At 48.1% G+C, this 20,790-nt stretch overlaps 1 long non-coding RNA gene across 1 annotated transcript; it reads right to left on the bottom strand.

Annotated features, from left to right (window-relative positions):
- Nucleotides 1–16,699: 16,699 nt before the first annotated feature.
- Nucleotides 16,700–18,190, bottom strand: LOC129638804 (uncharacterized). The gene is made up of 2 exons (XR_008708027.1): nucleotides 17,886–18,190; nucleotides 16,700–17,213 (listed from the first exon to the last, which is right to left on the bottom strand). It is a non-coding gene; the product is annotated as an uncharacterized LOC129638804 (long non-coding RNA).
- Between the last annotated feature and the right edge of the window lie 2,600 nt (nucleotides 18,191–20,790).

The raw sequence follows: 20,790 nt of genomic DNA, 5'->3' as shown, positions 1-20,790 counted from the left end.
CAAGCCTAAACACAAGGTGCAGTGGCATTTCAGCCCCCTCCTCCATCCATGGGGAACCACAGAGAAGGCGCTTGGTATGTGTTCCTTTACATTTGTGAGCAGAGGTACCAGCTCAGCGTCCCAAGACTGCCATTACAAAGAACCACAAACAGGGCAGCGTGAAACAGCAGATATTCATTGTCTCTCGGTTCTGGAGATCAGAAGTCTGAAATCAAGGTGTGGGTAGCACCGTGCTCCTGCTGAAACCTGCAGGGGAGAATCCTTCCTTGCCTCGCCCTGGCTTCTTTTGATTTGCCAGCAAGCCTTCGAGTTCCTTGGCTTATAGCTGCACCACTTGCATCTCTGCCTCCGTCATCTGCGCTGTCCTCCCTGTGTGTGCCTTCATCTGGTCTCCTTACAAGGACATCAGTCATCAGATTAGGGATCCACCAACCTCCAGACCTCTTCTTAACCAATTCTATCCGCAGTGACCCTGTTTCCAAATATGGAACATTCTGGGGTACTAGAGTTTAAGACTCAACATATCTTTTTTGAGGGGGACACAATTTCACCACCAACTGTTACTGTTATGAACCATTTCTAGACCAGAGATTTCTGAAGGTGGGAGGCTCACTGGATTGGCCAGAACCAGCTGAACGAGAAGGCTCTATATATAGCACAGAAGAGTGGTCCCCAACCTTTTTGGCATCAGGGACTGAGTTCATGTAAGACAGTTTTTCCACAGACCAGGGATGGGGATGGTTTCAGGATGATTCAAGTGCATTACATTTATTGTGTGCTTTGTTTCTATTATTATTACATCAGCTCCATCTCAGATCATCAGCCACTAGATCCCAGAGAGGGGATCCCTGGCATCAGTTCAGTTCAGTTCAGTCGCTCAGTCGTGTCCAAGTCTGTGACCCTGTAGACTGCAGCATGCCAGGCCTCCCTGTCCATCACCAACTCCTGGAGCTTGCTCAGACTCATGTCCATAGAGTCAGGGATGCCATCCAATCATCTCATCCTCTGTCATCCACTTCTCCTCCTGCCTTCAGTCTTTCCCAGGATCAGGGTCTTTTCTAATGAGTCCACTGTTTGCATCAGGTGGCCAAAGTTTTGGAGCTTCAGCTTCAGCATCAGTCCTTCCAATGAATATTCAGGACTGATATCCTTTAGGATGGACTGGTTGGATCTCTTTGCTGTCCAAGGGACTCTCAAGAGTCTTCTCCAACACCACAGTTCAAAAGCATCAATTCTTTGGCGCTCAGTTTTCTTTATGGTCCAACTCTCACATCCATACATGACTACTGGAAAAACTAGACAGACCTTTTTCAGTAAAGTAATGTCTCTGCTTTTTAATATGCTGTCTAAGTTTGTCATTGTGTTTCTTCCAAGGAGCGAGTGTCTTTTAATTTCATGGCTGCAGTCACCATCTGCAGTGATTTTGGAGCCCAAGAAAATTAAGTCTTTCACTATTTCCATTGTTTCCCCATCTATTTGCCATGAAGTGATGGGACCAGATGCCATAATCTTTGTTTTTTGAATGTTGAGTTTTAAGGCAGCTTTTTCACTCTCCTCTTTCACTTTCAAGAGGCTCTTTAGTTCTTCTTTGCTTTCTGCCATAAGAGTGGTGTCATCTGCATATGTGAGGTTATTGATATTTCTCCCTGCAATCTTGATTCCAGCTTGTGCTTCATCCAGTCTGGCATTTCCCGTGATGTACTCTGCATATAAGTTATATAAGCAGGGTGACAATATACAGCCTTGACAAACTCCTTTCCCAGTTTGGAACCAGTCTGTTGTTCCATGTCTGGTTCTAGCTGTTGCTTCTTGACCTGCATACAGATTTCTCAGGAGAAATGGCATGAGCTATGCCCCTGGCATAGAGCACCTAAAAGGAAGGCAGGTAACACCCATCCGTTCCAGTGCTCAGCGATTGCCAGAGGATACAGTGACAACCCCAGGGACTCCTGTGCTTAGGTGTCAAGGAGTCTGTGGTTAGCAGGCAGGCCCCAGGGCGAAGCTGAACATCACTCCCAGAAAAGCCAGTCTGGAACTTCCCCACTTGACACGGGGTTGGTCAGGTAAGGAAACCTCTGCCTCCTCCACCCTTGCTTCCTGCCCCTCAGCCCCTTCTAGGAGAGAGAAAAGAAGAAAGGGTCTCAGAAACTCACTGCACCCTCTTCCTGCTCTCTAAGCAGTCGTGAGCCAACACTCTGGCCAGCCCAGGAGGAGGAAGGGGACAGTATCATATTGTGCTTAAGACTGAAGTCTAAAATGCTGGAAAGAGATGGGGCGAATGAGTCAAAGTGACAGGAAAGTCAGCACCCAGCCAAGAAGTCATTAAGGAGTGCACTCACCAGTTGAGGGGGGAACAGCTACACTTATAAATACAAGTAGTGATTGGGAAAAAACTCATGCCATTTCAAGATCACACTCCAACCAATTGTGATTCCTCCATCTGCTAGCTGCAGTGAGTGTCTCTGAAACTGATTTATGAAAGTATCACATGCAGGCTGCTGCCCTCGCCAAATAGACGGTACCCTTCATCATGTGCTTGGGCCCTGAGCTCAGACAGCCGTCTTCCTGTAACTGAGGAAGACATCTTCCTGCCCAGGTAAGAACAGGTCCCAGCCCTCAGCACTCCAACACGAGACACAAAGCCACACTGGAGCGGCACAAAGAAGTCTTTGTCAGTCTCCATCCTCAGAGGATCTCAGTACTCCTCCCATCTGATTGCAAGTGTCAGAAATCAAGGAACTTTCTCCAGGGTGGTATGGTTAAGTAAGGGCTGTCTGGAATCCAGGAAGCCAACTCCACAATGTATTTTGAAGAATCAAGGTTATTGAGCAACACAGACCAAGGAGAAAAATGCTATAGGCAAACGACTTCTTGAGCTTGTTACTGCTCCAGGGCAAGGTGTGAAGAAAGCATGCTGATCGATGCTGTACTATGGAAAGAAGTGTCAAGAAGGATCAGGATAAACTTGCTCACTGCTAACAGTCAACAACAGCAAAAAAAAAAAAAAAAAAAAGAGCAGGAGTATGGGGCCAAACGGGACTTCCCCAGTGGCTCAGACAGTAAAGCGTCTGCCTACCATGGGAGAGACCTGGATTCTATCCCTGAGTCGGGAAGATCTCCTGGAGAAGGAAATGGCAACCCATTTCAGTATTCTTGCCTGGAAAATCCCATGGACTGTGGAACCTGGTAGGCTACAGTCCATGGGGTCACAAAGAGTTGGACACGACTGAGCAACTTCGCTTTCAATGGCAATTCAATTAGAATATATCCATCAAATACTAATCAAGAACCCACTGGTGTAGACATAGTGTTAGGCATGTGCGTGTGTGCCCATAGTCGATTTGGTCGTGTCCAACTCTTTGCAGCGCTGTAGACTGTAGCCCACCAGGCTGGAACTTCTATTAGGTAATATAATACATAGAAATGTTTTACTTTATCCCCCATGTCTCTTAACATCTCTAATATTTTATACTTCTTTAAATTTTTACAATAAATTCTGGGCAATTTCTGAAAGCTTTCAGTTTGCTTATTCTTTTTGTATGTCATTTTGCTTTCTCAAACAATTATTATATTTCCATTTCAGTGCCCATATTTTCATTTAATATGCCCACTATCTTTTCACTATCTTTCTCTTTTCTAGCATTTTTATTACTTCATTAATGTCTTTAATCCTTTGAAGCATCTGTTTTTAAGAATTCACGTGCTATGCTTAGTCGCTCAGTCATGTCTGACTCTTTGTGACCCCATGGACTGCAGCCCACCAGGCTCCTCTGTCCACTGGGACTCTCCAGGCAAGAATACTGGAGTGGGTTGTCATGCCCTCCTCCAGGGGATCTTCCCAACCCAGGGATTGAACCTAGGTCTGCCACATTGCAGGTGGATTCTTTATCGACTGAGCCACCAGGGGAGCCCAAGAATACCAGAGTGGGTAGCCTATCCCTTCTCTAGGAGATCTTCCCGACCCAGAAATCAAACCAGGGTCTTCTGCATTGCAGGTAGATTCTGTACCAGCTGAGCTACCAGGGAAGCCCTTTAAGAATTCATATCTCTTACATTTTCCAAAATTCTTAGTCATATCCACGGACACATGTTCATTATGGATTGTTTCCGTGTGAGTTTTAAATTTCTTGAGCCCGTATTCGACAGAACTCCATCTGTGAGAATCCTGTGTCAGGGTGTGTCCTTCCAGTGGGATTTTGTGTTTGCTTTTGCCAGTCTCCCAGGAGGTATCATCAGCCTTGGGCCATTTGTATGTTAATGTCTTAGCCTGAGGATTCCTGGACCACCCAGATAGTATAAATTAGAACCAAACTCAGGCAAGGTACAGGCTGTGACTACAGATTCTCAGGGGGTACTCTTTCCCATCCAGACCCAAGCCAAAGAAGACAAGCATCTTTGCTGGCTCCTTCTGCTGATGAGTGGACTTTTGTTTTTAGTCCATTATTTTACTGAGCATGTTGCCCGTAAATGACTCTAGTTTTAGGCAAGAGCCTCAGTTCCAACCCCTCTGCTTGATGCGGGTCCAAGGCTTTTTCTCTGAGGGGGTTCAGACCAAACTCCTATCCATTACCAGGTCTCAGAACAAGCTGGCCTCCTCTCAGGACTGCTGTGTCTTTGATCACATTATTTGTTGTTGTTTACTCACTAAGTTGTGTCCGACTCTTCTGTGACCCCATGGACTGTAGCCCACCAGAGTCCTTTGTCCATGGGATTTTCCAGGCAAGAATACTGGAGTGGGTTGTCATGCCCTCCTCCAGGGGATCTTCCCAACCCAGGGATTGAACCTAGGTCTGCCACATTGCAGGTGGATTCTTTATTGACTGAGCCACCAGGGGAGCCCAAGAATACCAGAGTGGGTAGCCTATCCCTTCTCTAGGAGATCTTCCCGGCCCAGAAATCAAATCAGGGTCTTCTGCATTGCAGGCAGATTCTTTACCTCTGAGCCACCGGGGAAGCCCATACTTACCAGTCTGGCTTTCTGTTTGCTCTACATTTCTGGCCTTGGGGATTTCTTTTACTTTTCTATAAGCTCAACTGTGTATTGAAAAGAGTACTTGTTCTATCATAGCCAAGACTTTTAGGTGTTTCGTAGCAAAAGAGTTCCCCAAATTATACTGGTTCGTCATATCTACAAATTAAAGTCCGAACTTCCTCATAGTTATTATCTTCTCATAGTTTGCTGAGTCAGACACTTTATTACTCCAGATTAATAATTTCATTGCCTCTGTGGGCAATATGTCAGCCTCAGCTCCTCTTGTTAAACACCTGGCCTCGCCACCTGTCTTAATTCAAATTCCTGGGAGTAGTTACTGGTTTGGGCCAGTCCACTGGGCCATGGGCAGCCCATGAGTCACCTGCTTTTGAGTCAGTTCCAGTCAGATGCAGCTGGAGGAGGAGAGGGGTCCCATGGTGTAAAAGACCGTAGCCTAGTGCTGCCTCAAGTCAGATAAATCCTTAAAAGGGCTTGCGGATACAGTGGCCCTGCCATAGGCATTTTGAACCCAGTCCTCTGCCCAGCACTGTCAGAAAAAGATCCCTTCATCATCCAAGTAGCATTTTGCCCATGGACAAGCAAATAAATGAACACATAGTTAAGGTGTCCAATAGAACAAATAGCTAGCCCATAGTCGCTTGTGCCAATTGTGACGGTTAATATAGTTTTGATTGAAAAGGCAGTCTCTAATGGCCTCTGGTCAACATTTTTTGTCGACGATTTAGACACTGAGATCAAAGTCAGTTTATAAATTTGACGAATGAGACAAAGTTGAAAGGGACAGATAACACATTCCAGAAACAAAGTTCAAATGGTTTCGGCTGATTAGAATAAACAAGATTAAATTTAGTAAGGATTAGGTAAAGCCCTGAAGTTAGGTCCAAGATACCAATGGGGAAGCACAGGATTGCTGGCTTGGCATCAATTCACAGACAGAGGACCTGGGGGTTTGAGTGACCGTAATTTCAACCTGAGCCTGGTTGGTCCTACTCAGCTCCCACCCAAGTCTTCCTAGCCTTGGCAAGACATACAGGACCCACAGAAAAGAGCTCCCCAGCAGTCACCCAGCATCCGTGGGCTTAGCTGCTAGCTTGCCTCATCAATCCCACCCTTACTCTGACCTCTGCCCATTCCTTGTATTCCCCAGCTTACTCCCTCTCACTTTATCCACAGCTTTGTTGCCTGGACCCTTCTTTCACATCTCTGCTCCTTAGTCATTGCACTTGGAGCCTTCTGGGTCTCTGAAATCCACCTCACACTAGGACCTTGGAAGAAATTCAGGACACATTCCTCCTGGAGAAGAGGCCATGGAAAGCATTCGGGCATCTCTGAATGGAAGCAGGAGCAGACATGTTCTATGTTGCTCCAGGCAGGAGGGAGAGTCACATGGATCAGATATCTGTTCAATATCAGGCTTTCACATTTCAATTAGTATGTGTGAGCTTACTCTATGCAAGGTGATAGGTGCCTTGAGCCATCCAAAGGAAAGACTTTGCAACAAATGGAATTAATTAATGGAATTAACCAGCCACAGTGTTGGAGGGAGATCCTTGACCCTTTATCAGGAAGACTGCAGAATCGATTCCTGCCCTGGAGAAGAGGTCTAGATTCTGACCTAAAGGCCCCAATCTGATGGCAAAATTCTGGTTTTAACATGTTATTTTCAAGCCAGGCCAGCTTGCTCAGAAAAGCACTGACAAGAACTAATCTTTTGAATGCAGAAAGAGTGACAGTCCGCAGCTTGTCACACCAAAAGAATCAGAATGACCTGCAGGAACACCTGCAAACGCTTCTCTACCGATGCACTTTGCTTCTGGCCCTTTACGTTAGCCCAACCCATCCCCAGGCTGCACCTGCAGAAGATAAAGCCTGCCTGAAAATAGCCACGGGTGTTCAGAGCAATTTCCCAGAAATTCCACTCTCTGATTTGGCTCGAATTCCATCTCACCCTCCTCCAAGCTCTTGGCTCTGACTTCACCTCAGTTATCTGAACCTTGGCTTTACTTATTCTATAGACCAGAGAGATTTTCGGACTTTAGCACCAGAATCACCAAGAGAACTTGTTAAAACATGATTTCTGTCTCCATCCCCAGAGTTTCGAATTAAATAGGTCTGGGATGGGCCCAAGAATTCACATGTCTAACGTGTTCTCAGGGAACACTGATGCTGCTCGTCCAGGGACCACGCTTTGGGAATCCCTGCTCTAGCCTGTAGCACAGCTCCTGCCTCCGCAGGAACTCCCCAGGCTAACTCAACCCCCACGAGATCCTACGTCTGCCCCCTAAGGTGCTGTAGCCCCAGCCACCCCTCGGGTACCGCCAGCATCTTTGGATGCTATTGACAAACAATGCCTAAAAATTCCCCAGATCACTTGCCCAAAACCCAGGCTTTCTTGATCTCTTCAAATACAAGTGCTTCAGAAGGTATTTTGCCATGAAAGTGAAAGTTGCTCAGTCGTGTCCGACTCTTTGTGACCCCAAGTACTATACAGTCCATGGAATTCTCCAGGCCAGAATACTAAAGTGGGTAGCCTTTCCCTTCTCCAGGAGATCTTCCTGACCCAGGGATCAAACCCAGGTCTCCCACATTGCAGGCGGATTCTTTACCAGCTGAGCCACAAGGGAAGCTCATTTTGCTATGGTTTTATAGAAATAATTCATCACCGATCCTCCGGGAATGGTGTTCTTTCCTTGAGAGAGTGTTTGAAAAAGCCATCACTCCCCCAAGTCTTCCTAAATCAGGTGAGACCTGGCTGGTAGCCTTCTAGGTGCAGAACTGGAGGGCCGGAGCAAACAGCTGAAGGTAGACAGTAAGGGCCATTTATTATTTTTTTAAAAAAGAAACTCTGCATGATTTTTTTTGTTTGTTTTTAACTTATTTATTTGACTGTGTGGCATCGGTTGTGGCACATGTGCTCTTCTATCTTCATTGCAACATGTGAACCCTTAGTTGTGGCATGTGGAATCTGGTTCCCTGACTAGGGACCAAACCCCGGCCCCTACCTTGGAAGCACGGAGTCTTAGCCACTGGACCACCAGGGAAGTTCCAGTAAGTTCCAATTATTAAAGCTAACTCTAACTTAACTTTCATTTCGGGCCAGACTCTGTCATAAGCACTTTGCATGTATTTGTTATTCCATGCCTCATAGCAAACCCGTAAGGAAGATATTACTGTTATCCTTCTTTCACTGATGAGACAACCAAGCACAGAGAGGTCAGGTAACTTGCTGTAGGTCACACAGCTAGACCCTGACAGAGCCAGGATCAACCCCGAGAGTGGAAGCTCCAGAGCCTTGCACTCTGGACTGTGCTGCAAACCTGGAGTGACTTGCAGACTCTGAAATCTATGTTCTGGGGTCAGGCTCCTTTTTATACAGAAACGTGAACCCCAGTTGGGCACCAACTCTCAGGTCTTCTACCACTTCCTCACCATCTTCTTTCACACTGAGAGTTGTTCCTATATAAAGGAATAAGTAATTTGGGAACACATAATTTGAAGAGTCAGCAAACAGAGATTTGGGAGAGCCAATGGGGAGGACCTAAGACCATTTCAGGCACACCCAGCTGACCATGAACATAAACCTGACTTTAATTAGCATCTTGACTGTTTTGCAATGACTTAATTGAGGTGGGAACGCTGGGGGCACAGAGTTCTTGAGGGCTGTCTGAGACAGTAGGCATCCCTGGAAGTCAAGGTAGGTCTGAGCCACTTTTTTTTTTTTTAAGATTTGTGTGTGTGTGTGGACCATCTTTAAAGCCTTTATTGAATTTGTTACAATATTGCTTCTGTTTTGTGTTTTGGTTTTTTTGGCCATGAGGCATGTGGGATCTTAGTTCCCCAGCCAGGAATGGAACCTGCACCCCGTGCATTGGAAGGCGATTGTCTTAACCACTGGACCGCCAGGAAAGTTCCTGAACCACTTGTTAGTTTTGGAGGTAGTTCCTAAAGACGGGCTTATTACAAATGTTTGCATCAAAGAAACAGACACCTTTAATGTAAGAAATACATCATGCAATAGCCTGGTGAAATTCACAAGATGACTGATTCCAGGATCTATTGGAATGCGTGTGAATTCTGTGTGCCCTGGCCATGCGGTGGGCTAACAATCTGCCATCTGAGGGTGCTGTGAGGGGTACCTATCCTGTTGGGTAGCTCAGTGCCTGTGTGTGAACCCTCATGCAGAAAACATCTACACGCAGTGCTGGGGTTGTCCCTCCTGCCCTGGGGATAGCCAGCTGGGACAGCCATCCCTCCCCTGGGGATAGTCCCAGCTCCATGCAGATGCTGAGACTCTGGGTCTCCTGGAGTCTGGACCAGCCTGTCCCAACACTTTCCACCCTCCGTCCTCTGTCTTCAGACCTTCTCCCTTCCTACCTCTCTACTGAATTTCTCCCATCTACTGCTGCCCGAAAACGGAAAATGCATGATGTCCTGGCCAAATACCAACATTTTAATCAGCATCTAATGGTTCCTTTGCTTTTAAAGATCCCTTGTCTTGAAGCCAAGAACACGTTTCTAGACCTGTATATTATTTCCACCTCTGGCTGTGAACTTGACTGAATAAACAGAATCTGGTCTGCCTCTTTATTGGAACAGAAGGGGTACTGTTTTCAGTTTGCCTCCCCAGCCTTTCAGAGGGGCTGTACTTCCACACAGACCCTGTTCCCACCCAGTATCTGCTTCCAAGCAAGCCACAGCTGGACCAACAGCTAAACTTTTTCCAGGAGTGGGGGCATCTCAGCAAACTGATAGGGTTGATGGACAAAATGCAGGCTGCCCAGGCAAATTTGAATTTCAGATAAACAATGAATAGTTTCATGGTATAAGTGTACCCCAGGCAATATTGAGGACATAGTATAAGTAACACAAAATATAAGTTGGTTTAAAGGTATTTGCCATTTATCTGAAATTCAAATTTAATTGGGAATGCTGTGTTTTTATTTACTAAATTTGGCAACACTAAGGATAGATCAGATAAAATCCAGTTAAATAAGAGTTCCAATATGGAAGCAACCTATATGTCTATCCGCACAGGAGTGCATAAAGATATGGTGCATGTATACAATGAAATATTCAGCCATTAAAAAGAATGAAATAATGCCATTTGCAGCAACATGGATGGACCTAGAAAGTGTCATACTAAGTGAAATAAGTCAGGTAGATAAGGTGAACTATCGTGTGACATCCATTATACGTGAAATCTAAAAAGAAATGATCCAATGGAAACGAAAAGAAAGAAGTTCCTGGTTAAAGTATTTTAAAATTAAAAAAAAAAACAGATGTGGTACATATATAAAATGGAATATTACTCAGCCACAAAAAGGAATGAAATTATGCCATTTGCAGAGATGTGGATGGACCTAGAGACTGTCTTACAGGATGCTGTAAATCAGAAAGTGAAAAACAAATATCGTATTTTAACGCATATATGTGGAATCTAGAAAAATGGTACAGAGGAACCTGTTGGCAAAGCACAAATAGAGACAGACATAGAGAAGGAAAGTATGGACAGCAAGGGGAGGAGTGAGGATGGGATGAATTGGGAGATTGGCATTCACTTGTATGAACTACCATCCCATTCCTAACAAGCCAGCCTTTGGGGCTTCCCAGGTGGCGTTAGTGGTAAAGAACCCCCTGCCAATGCAGGAGACATGGGTTTGATTCCTGGGTTGGGAAGATCCCCTACAGGAGGAAATGGCAACCCACTCCATTATTCTTGCCTGGAGAATCCCATGGACAGAGGAGCCTGCCCGGCTACAGTCCATGTGGTTGCAAAACGTCAGACATGACTGAAGAGATTTGGCAGGCATGCATTGCAGGTAAATTACACTGCGATAAAGCTGATGAAAAGATTTTCATAATTTTTGGGCTTCCCAGATGGCGCTAGCAGTAAAGAACCTGCCTGCCAATGCAGGAGACACAAGAGACCCAAGTTCCATCCCTGGGTCAGGACGATTCCCTGCAGGAGGGCTCAGCAACCCACTCTAGCATTCTTACCTGGAGAATCCCATGGACAGAGGAGCCTAGCTGGCTACAGCCCACGAAGTCACTAAAGACTTGGAGAAGATTTAGCAACTAAACAACAACTTTCCTAAAAAGCAAAGGAAGATAAAGGAGATTGATGCCTTTTTTCTAGCCCCAGGACTGATCACTGCATAATTTGGGGGCACACCTTTTACAGCAACCCCACCGCATCCACAGTGCCTCAATTTCATCCTAGATGCAAAACGAATTTCTCCTGGATCCTGAAATCATCTTGAGGTCTTCAGAAGAAGAGGTGTGGGAAACAGTCAAGGAAGCCTTCTATCATCTCCATAACCAGCAACAATGAGATGGCCCCACCCCTCAGATGAAAGGGGAGGAAAACAGTCTCCTTAGAAAACATTTTTTAATTAGAAATTTTTATCAGAAACATTCACAGAAGGATTTTAGTCAAATGATGCAATAATTTTACGGCAATCATAACCATACTTTTGAAAGCCAGGGCTGATTACCAGGTGTATTAGAAATGGCCTTGAGGGAAACCTCTGTGCAAATATCCCTTTTTTAGTTTCATTTCAAAGACAACTTAAAAGGGAAAAGGGAGGGTGTCTGAAGCAGTCGAGTAGCAGTCATTTGCACCTGGACAGCCTATGTGTCATCTCAGAGTCTGGAGCATTTTCTGCACTGGTGGGAGCGCTTATGTGTGCCCAGGAAGCCCTGGGAGCTGGACAGAGGGGCGTGGCAGAGAGACGAGGTGCCTCTGCCAAGGTCACTGGGAAACACAGGTGGACTTGAGGGCTCCGCTCCCACCTGATTACAATCACGCGGCCTCGCGGCTCTGAACGGAGCACAGTCTTTGGGAGGTCCCTCCGAGCTTCAGAACCACAACCTCTGCAACCAAAGGGAAGGTGATGAGGCCCCAGCCAAGTTTCCTGAGCTCTTGCTACACGAACAGCACCAGCAGGCCTCCTGGGGGAGAATGAAGGTGGACACGATTCAGATCCTCCAACAAGGGTGAGGTTAACTCACAAAGACAAGTCTTTGGGAAGAGATGAGACCTGCCAATGAGGTGTTCAGACCTTTCCCTTGGTCTCCAAGCCGAGGTGGGAGTAGACATGTTGTTGTTTAGTCGCTAAGTCGTGTCCGACTCTTTTGCAACCCCATGCACTGGAGCCCGCCAGGCTCCTCTGTCCCGTGGGATTCTCCAGACCAGAGTCCTAGAGTGGTTTGCTATTCCCTTCTCCAGGGGATCTTCCCTTGGCAGGCAGATTCCTTACCACTGTTGAGCCACCAGGGAAGCCCTGGGTATAGATGTAGACGTGGAGTATTTCACAATGTCATCCTACCCATCCTATATCCTGTCCGACTGGAGAACCCCTGCCTCTTCCCCATGACAGGCAAAGCCAGCTCAATTCTGGCTTTGAGCGTTGAGCGTTGGCCTCCAAGCTGTTGGCTGAAAACCAGACCCTCGCAGTCTCCTCCAAGAAATCCAGAAGGGACTTTGGATGGTGTGTTCCCATTCTGTTTGTGTTTTGCTGGTTTCCTGCCCCACCCGGTCCTCTTTTCCGCTCCCTCTTTCCTTCTTTTCCTTCCCGCAGAAGAAAAACACCACACTTAGACCTCAAGACAAGGAGAGCTGAGAAGCTTCTGGATCCTCACCCCACTTCCCTGAGCAGTTGGGGAAACCATGGTTCATGTTAGAGCTGAGCCAGGGCCTGTGCCCCAAGGAGGGTCCATCTGACCAGGGCAGGACCCCAAGGTGGACCTGTTTGTCCCCATCCTCTGAGTGATCTGGACTAAAGGATGAGGCAAAGGTCAGCGGAAGGCAGTGGCCAGGGGGACCCACCAATCACCCACCACCGCAGTGTGGTCAGTGGCCAGCCTGGATTCTCTAGAACAGTTCCAGTTTCAAATACCCCGTTGACCCCATAAACCGTCCAAATGGCCTGGAAATTATACCATTTCAACGTCCAAACTACAGATTCAAGACTTCCCCCTCAGTTTGGAATGGGTACAAAAATCTCTCATCACCCAAATGTCCCGGCTGGGTTTTTAGAAACCGCGATCACTGCGGCTCGGGACTGATGGGGAAGGGGTGAGCTGGGTCCTCGCGCTCTCTCCCCGTCCCCTGACATCTGTGCTCTCCTCCCACTCAGCACTGCCTGCTGCCCATCCTCTACCACCTCCCGCTGGCCTCCTCTTGGAGGAAAGGAGGGATCTGGCAAGAGCACATGGAACCCAAGTATCTGAAGAGGATTGTAGGCTCTTTGCACCCTCACAAGAGGTGATGTCTTGGGACCAAGGGCATGTTCAGTCACTCAGTTGTGTCCAACTCATTTTTGACCCCCCAGACTGTAAACTGCCAGGCTCCTCCGTCCATGGGACTCTCGAGGCAAGAGTCCTGGAGTGGGTTGCCGTTTCCTCCTCCAGGGAATCTTCCAGACCCAGGGATCAAACCCTCGTCTCCTGCATTGGCAGATGGATTCTTTACTGCTGAGCCACCTGGGAAGTCCCTTGAGACCAAAGGTCGACTCCTAATAAGGAATTAGGGGCTTAAGCAAGCTAATATGAGGGAAGGGAGAGAGGGAGACCCCTGGAGCCCCTTGAAGCTAAGTGGCTGCTACCTGTTCTGCTGTGGTCCAGCTTAAATCTCCTGCCTCTGAAGGGGATGGAGGAAACCGCAGCTGCTGTGGTCGAAGGAGAGAGCAGGTGTCAGGTAGGTCTGAGCATCCTTCACTGAGTGGCCACACTCACTTCTGGGTGCAGGACCATGAGGCAGGAATACATACCGTGATGGCCGGACCCAAGGACCACTGGCTGCTGGCTACAAGCCTAAAGGGGACTCCTATATATTTTGTTGCACTTCTACCCCAGGGAAAACGTGCAACTTGTCCACCAGAAAGCTGCACAGCGGTTGATATCAACAGGAAGTACTCGGTCCCTTGGGGCGCCAAACTACCCACCATGAGGGTCTCTATGTCACCGCAGTTGCAGTCGCCAGGGACATGAATCATGGCCAGCATGAGACTGTGGAAGCAGAGTGTGCTGTAGCTCATCATAGGACTCCCACCCAGAACGCTGTCTCCCTCGGTCGGGGGAGTCTTGCGGGGATCCACCTAAAAGGTTCTGCCCAGGGCTGGAGGTCTAGGTCTTGAGCAGTTCCCCCAGTCCCTCCCACCCCGTGCTCGCTTCTCTTCACTCCCTGATGACAACTGTCTCCCTTCTGCTCTGCCTCCCGCAGCCTCAGTGAGGCTCTGCCTGCTGCCTTCCCAGTTGCCTGCTTGCTTTCATTCTCTCCTCTATTTGTTCTCTGTACGGCAGACGATAAGTCAACTTCAGCCCTAAAATCCATCCTCTGGTTAAAAAAAAGGATGCATGACCATCTTGGAAGAAAGTCTCCACAGAAGGCTGTCTCACCCTCTGTTTTTTCCCTCCGACTTGTCCTCCTATGGGCTGATGTTTTCACACTTAGAAATTAATTTCTTTGACTTTGTTAAAATACGGATACGTGGAGAAAGGGAACAGCTATTTGTGTTTCAGAGCAAATGTACTTATTCCACGAGGAAACTTTGATAGAGAAAGAAAGAATCTGAGAGTTCCTTTGATAGGGAGATGCAGAATTGGAAAATAAAGGAGCTGGGAACAGTTAAGAGAGGCCCCAGAGAAAGAGGGAACAACTGGATAACAGAGATGGAAGGGGCCCAAGGCGCACTTTTCCTGTTTCAGAGCTTTGCACTTGCCAAGCGAGTCTGAGCCAGGTCTCAGATCAACAAGGGGAAAGGGGAGGGGTGTAATGGCACCAGTTCAGCCTTAGCCACAAAGGCCTCCTTTAAGCCAGAGACTGTGTTCAGTTCAGCTCAGTTCAGTCGTTCAGTCATGTCCAACTCTTTGCAACCCCATGGACTGCAGGGCCTCTCTGTCCATCACCAACTCCCGGAGTTTACCCAAATCCATGTCTGTTGAGTCGGTGATGCCATCCAGCCATCTCATCCTCTGTTGTCCCCTTCTCCTCCCGCCTTCGATCTTTCCCAGCATCAGGGTCTTTTCCAATGAGTCAATTCTTCGCATCAGGTGGCCAAAGTATTGGAGTTTCAGCTTCAACCTCAGTCCTTCCAATGAACACCCAGGGCTGGTCTCCTTTAGGATGGACGGGTTGGATCTCCTTGCAGGCCAAGGGACTCTCAAGAGTCTTCTCTAACACCACAGTTCAAAAGCATCAATTCTTCAGTGCTCAGCTTTCTTTATAGTCCAACCCTCACATCCATATATGACTACTGGAAAAACCATAGTCTTGACTAGGCAGACCTTTGTTGGCAAAGCAATGTCTCTGCTTTTTAATATGCTATCTAGATTGACTATGTAGGCACCAGCAACGCGAAGACCCAGCTCCTGCCCTCAAGGAGCTCACCGACTCATGGGAAGAAGCAGAAGGGCATCAACATTTGAGAGTGCTTCAGCTGAGCGATGTACACAGGGGAGGGGCCTGGGGAACAGGGAGGATCCGGCTCATAGGCTATTAACAGACAAGTAAGAAGGAATCTAACAGCAGAGGGAAAGGAATACCTGGCAGAGGGAGCAGCCTAAGCAAAGTCTCATGAACATGACTTCCATGGTGTCCAATGGCTAAGACTCACTCCCAATGCAGGGGGCATGGTTTGAATCCCTGGTTGAGGAACTAAAATCCCACATGTTGTCAAAAAAGCAGAGTTCTGTGTGTTTGGAATATAGAATCCTTAAGGTGATGGGAGATGGGGCAGGAAAAGTGCTTGGCCATCAGAGCACCAAAGGGCATGCCCAGATGCATAAGCTTTCTTAGAAAAGCAGTGAGAGGAGCTCTTGGTAGATTTTAAGCAGGGGCCTGTAGTGGGTGGGAGGGAGGCTCAAGATGGAGGGGATATATGTACACATATAGCTGATTCACTTTGTTGTACAGTAGAAACTAACACAACGTTGTAAAGCAACTATACTCCAATAACAAAATAAAAATAATAAATAAATAAAATAAAAGTAGGGGCCTACAAGGGCAGTTTGTTTCTGGACGATCATCTGAAAGCAAGCAGATGATAGAGAAGGGAATGAGACCAGAGATAGAGGCCATTCAGGAGGTGCTGGTAATAGGGGGAGAGGAAGAACTGGCCCAAAGCAGGGGCAGAGGGCCTGGAGGAAGATTGGAAGCAGCACCTATGAGACCTGGGAGCGGCCCAAGGCCAGAGGGATTGTAAGGAGATAACAAAACGATGCCTGGATTTCTGGCAGGGCCACTGGTGAATGGTTAACTATCCACAGAGAGAGGAACGCAGGGGAGTCATCCAGGGCGGAGGTCCGATAGTCTGGATGTAAGTATAGCCTCGCTAGGTCAACATGCTATTTGAAAATCCCTTCAATTATCCATAAAGTCCAGTTGCTTTGGTTGAATTAGATGAAGTTCCAGGACCTTGCTCACATGATCATTAAATCCCAGAATTGTACTCAGCATAGAGCTGTAACTCATGGCATGAAAAACACAAGGAACCTGCCTCTCTATGGAATAGAAGAGTCATGTCCTCACCATGGGGCTGTAAGCCATGGGTAGGATGGCTGGCAGGTACCTCACATGCACATTTAAGTCAGAGTTTCTCAACCAAGGCTGAGTGTTGTATCTACTGGGGGAGGTTGGAGAGGATGGCTGAGTCCCGCACGCAGAGGTTCTGACTTAACTCTCTGGAGCACAGCCTGGGGATCTGAATTATCAAAAGCTCCTGGGAAACTCTAAAGTGCAGACACAGTTGAGAGTCTCTGATTTAGATTGTTCTCTCTCCTTCCCAGTGTATTTGAATTCCCCTTCCCTAGAAGCTCAAACGGTAAAGAATCTGCCCGCAATGCGGGAGACCAAGGTTTGATCCCTGGGTCGGGAAGATCCTCTGGAGAAGGTAATGGCAACCCGCTCCAGTATTCTTGCTGGGAGAATTCTATGGACAGAGGAGCCTGGCAGACTACAGTCCATGGGGTCACAAAGAGTCAGACATGACTGAGCGACTAACACTTTCAAAGGTCAATGAGCCAGGTCATCGTGGGACCGATGGCGACTAGCAGAGGCTCAGACAGTGACATCCTTGGCCCGCCCCTGATAGTCCCTCTGGATCTCACAGTAAATGTTTATCCAGGCAGCCCCGGGTCCGGCAGCGGCTGCTGATTGCTGGGTACACTTGCTGGGATGGGGCAGAGGCTCTTCCAGACACTGGTTCCAGACAGCTTGGCTCTGAAACACAAACAAACAAAAAATAGTCCCTATGCCTCTCAACCTGTTCTGCACTGGGGAGGTGCTGGGGTGGGGATCAGGGGAAGATTTCAAACCAGGGCAACGTTTACTAGGCTTTTCCAACCTGTGCTAGAGTAGTTATTACTGCAAATAGCCATTTGGGTGGCCACGAGTCTGTAATTTCAAACTCTGAAGCAGCATGTTCTCAGAGCCCTGGGTATCTCATTTTGGTGATGCAACGAGGAAGATCCAGGGACAGGACAAAAGGCAAATCTCACCGCTCCCCCCAGCCTCTCCCAGCTGCTGGCACCACGACCACCAGGTTATTCAAAATCGGGCTCCAAGATTTTACAAGGAGGATCCTTCAGAGTCCAGGCTGGAGCTTAATTCGTCTTTTTCTTGCCATATCTGCATTTGTTGTTGTTCAGTCGCTAAGTCGTGTCCGACTCTTTGTGACCCCATGGACTGTAGCCCGCCAGGCTCCCCTGTCCATGGGATTATCCTGGCAAGAATATTGGAGTGGGTTGCCATTTCCTTCTCCAGGGGATCTTCCTGACCCAGGGAATTGAACTTATGTCTCCTGTATCTCCTGAATTCTTGACCACTGAGCCATCAGGGAAGCCCCATTTCCACATACCTTCCCCTTTAAATGGTCCTAGATTCTCTGCCTACCTTCCCATTAAAATGGTCCTAGTTTCTCTGAGTATCTTCCCTGGAGCATCTCTGAAGCTCTAATTCCAGTGAACCTTGATCCATCAGAAGCAATGGAGACTGAGTCAGTTTATCCATGAGTCCACAGCGCAGCCTCCTTGCTCAGCAACCAGAGCAGAAAAGCCACACACGTCCAGAGTGGAGGCCACCAAACATAGCGGAGACCCCCTTCAGCCACTCGGTTCTTCCCTGACCCCTTGGGTATCAGTAGGGCATCCCCATGAGAGCCCAGAGGAAAGTAAAGGTACGTAGTCTTAGTTTTGTGGAGAAGAAGGGTATATACCAGTCCCAGCCTTGGGGACACTTTAATCCAATCAGTGTTCATCAAGCGCAGGGCAGAGAAGGCTTAAGACATCAGATGAAAATCTGAACTCTGGGGGGCCCCTGGGTTGACCCCAAATTCCTAGAGCTGCAGCTTTCCTAGGACTGCTTTAATCCGCTGTGAAGGCACCTCTTTAGTGGGAGCCAGTTGTCCCCAGCCCACGAGTGACCCAGGACAGGGGCTTCTGCCAGGGTGACTCGCCCCAGGCTCCCGGCTGACCAGCTCCTGTGTCCCTTGCTGGTGTGTCATGTGGGTGACAGCCGGTTACCCTGAGATAAAGGTCTTCTTTTTTTTTAAGGCAAACTATTTGTTCGTTTTCTCTGGCTGGGAAGCATGTGGGATCTTAGTTCCCCAACCAGGGATTGAACCCACACACCATGCATCAGAGTGTGGAGTTGTAAACACTGGATCACCAGGGAAGTCCTGAGACAAGTGTCCTCCAACCTGAGGATGAGGCACAAGGGTTTTCATCTTTCTCTTGGGGATCCCCCAGATGTGCAGTGGCTTCTGCAGGTGGCTGTGAAATTCTCAAAAACCAAAGTCATTTGAATGCATTTTCATCTTTTTAAAGCAATCAATGCAATATCAGAAAGTCCTCTGGGGGAGCCAAGGGGATGGAGAGCCGTCACAAATTTGACAGATTCCTCCTTGTCTTAGTCGTCACATTTGATGGACAAATTCACATAATTCATTCATTTCAACAAACACCCAGCAGGCGCCCAGTTCTGTAAGGTGACCCCCTCCCTGCAGGCAGGAATCCGGCAGGGCCCTGGCCCGGCAAGGTCTCGGTTGCGGTTTAGGAGGCAGGTGATCGTCAGAGTGTGTGAACAAAGTGTGTGTGAAAAATAGTGTGTGACGACTGACAGAGGGGCGGCCTGCACGGGGGGCTAACACTGCCGTGGGGTGTCAGGAAAATACGTGGGGAGATTGGGAGCAATTCACCAGGACCTGAAAATGAGAAGTGCGGGGAAGGATGGTGGGCTCAGAGCTGCAGAGCCGTGTGGAAAGGCGGCCCCTTCGAGAGTCGGCTTCCACAGGCTGGACCTCACCCTGGGGGCCCGGCTGAGGTCAACCATAGGGTGCTGGTGCTGTGCCTGGTCCAAGAGCTTTCTGGCCCTTTCCTAGTGAGATTTCTTCTTCACTGCACGCTGGGTGGATGAACATATGTCTGATAAGCAGCGCCACGGGTATGTGGCCTTCAAAGTCACAGACATCATCCTCTTTGGAAGGCTAAAAATAACTCTCCCATCTGCTGCCTCCATCTCACCTGCCCAGGCAGAAGGCAGCCAGGTGGGCCGCATCAGAAGCAGGACTTGGCAGAGGAGGGAGGACTCTGGCAGCTCCCCAGTTTGATCAGCTATCCACCGACTTCCAAGCGTATCAGGAGGCGAGAGTCTTGTCACACAAAGATATGAGCCCAGAGGACCGTCCAAAGGAGAGGAGAAGAGAGTGGGTGCTTACCGAGTGTCCACTCTCCATCGGCCCGGGGTCAGCCACTTTGTGGATGTTACCATCATCTCTGTTTAAAGAGGAACCCAGGCTGCCCCTCCCACGACTGGAAGGTTTGAAGTCAACCCCATGCCCACCCCTGTGGGCACACACACCAGTCCCCACTCCAGCTTCCTGGTTCCCCGCTCTGCCCCCTCACCAGCACTATCTTGGCTGCTGGGTTTGGAAGGGCCTCATTCTGGGCTGCAAGCCCTCCTTTTCTCACAGCTGCTCCAGCAGGAGCTGTCAGCACTGGCCCACGCGGGAGTGGGTGTTTGCAAACGTTCAGAACGACCTTCCTTTAATGACAGTAGCATACGGATCCTTGAACAAGTAACACACGTCTGCATCCTTTTCCAAGAGATGCCCTCACTTGCCTGCATGAGACAAAGAGATATGGGATAGAAGATGCAGAGGTAAAAGAATCAGGTTTGGAAATTAACTCCTTGCACATTAAAAAATGAAACTCACAGGAAATTCCCTGGTAGTCCAGTGGATAGGTCTCGGTGTTTTCACTGACATGGCTGGGGTTCAAGCCCTGGTTGAGGAACTAAGATCCTAAGATCCTCGAGGCTCGGCCAAAAAATAAAACAAATAAAATAAAATGAGATGTAGCTGGGCATTTGTATTTCTTTTTAAAAAAGAAATTAACAAATTCCTAACCCCTTATCCCACACACAAATATCCTCACGGAACCCTAGAGTCTGGGGTCCCTCAAGAGAGGACATGATGTCCATTTACTTCAATGCCTTAAACTGTCCACTGGTCTGTAACACACGGCCCATCTCACCCATCAGGTCCTACATGGCACGCATTTCCCTTCTCACTTCTGCACCCACCTCCAGCCAAGGCAATGGGAAGTTCTTCTGATTCTGGTTCTCCAGAATCCTACCCCACTCAGAAAGCTCTGCCTTTAGCCCGTTTCTCTTGAACCTTCAGTCCCAGAGATGCTACTGTTCGTCTGCTTTTTAGAAATTATCATCCCCAAGTCATCTCTTTATGTTCAGTCTTCTTATCTCTCCAGCCTCCTAACTATGTCCTATTCAAGGACGTGAG

This window comes from Bubalus kerabau, chromosome X (assembly GCF_029407905.1).
Source record: "Bubalus kerabau isolate K-KA32 ecotype Philippines breed swamp buffalo chromosome X, PCC_UOA_SB_1v2, whole genome shotgun sequence".
Taxonomy (NCBI): domain Eukaryota; kingdom Metazoa; phylum Chordata; class Mammalia; order Artiodactyla; family Bovidae; genus Bubalus; species Bubalus kerabau.
This window is presented reverse-complemented; position numbering and strand designations above follow the sequence as displayed.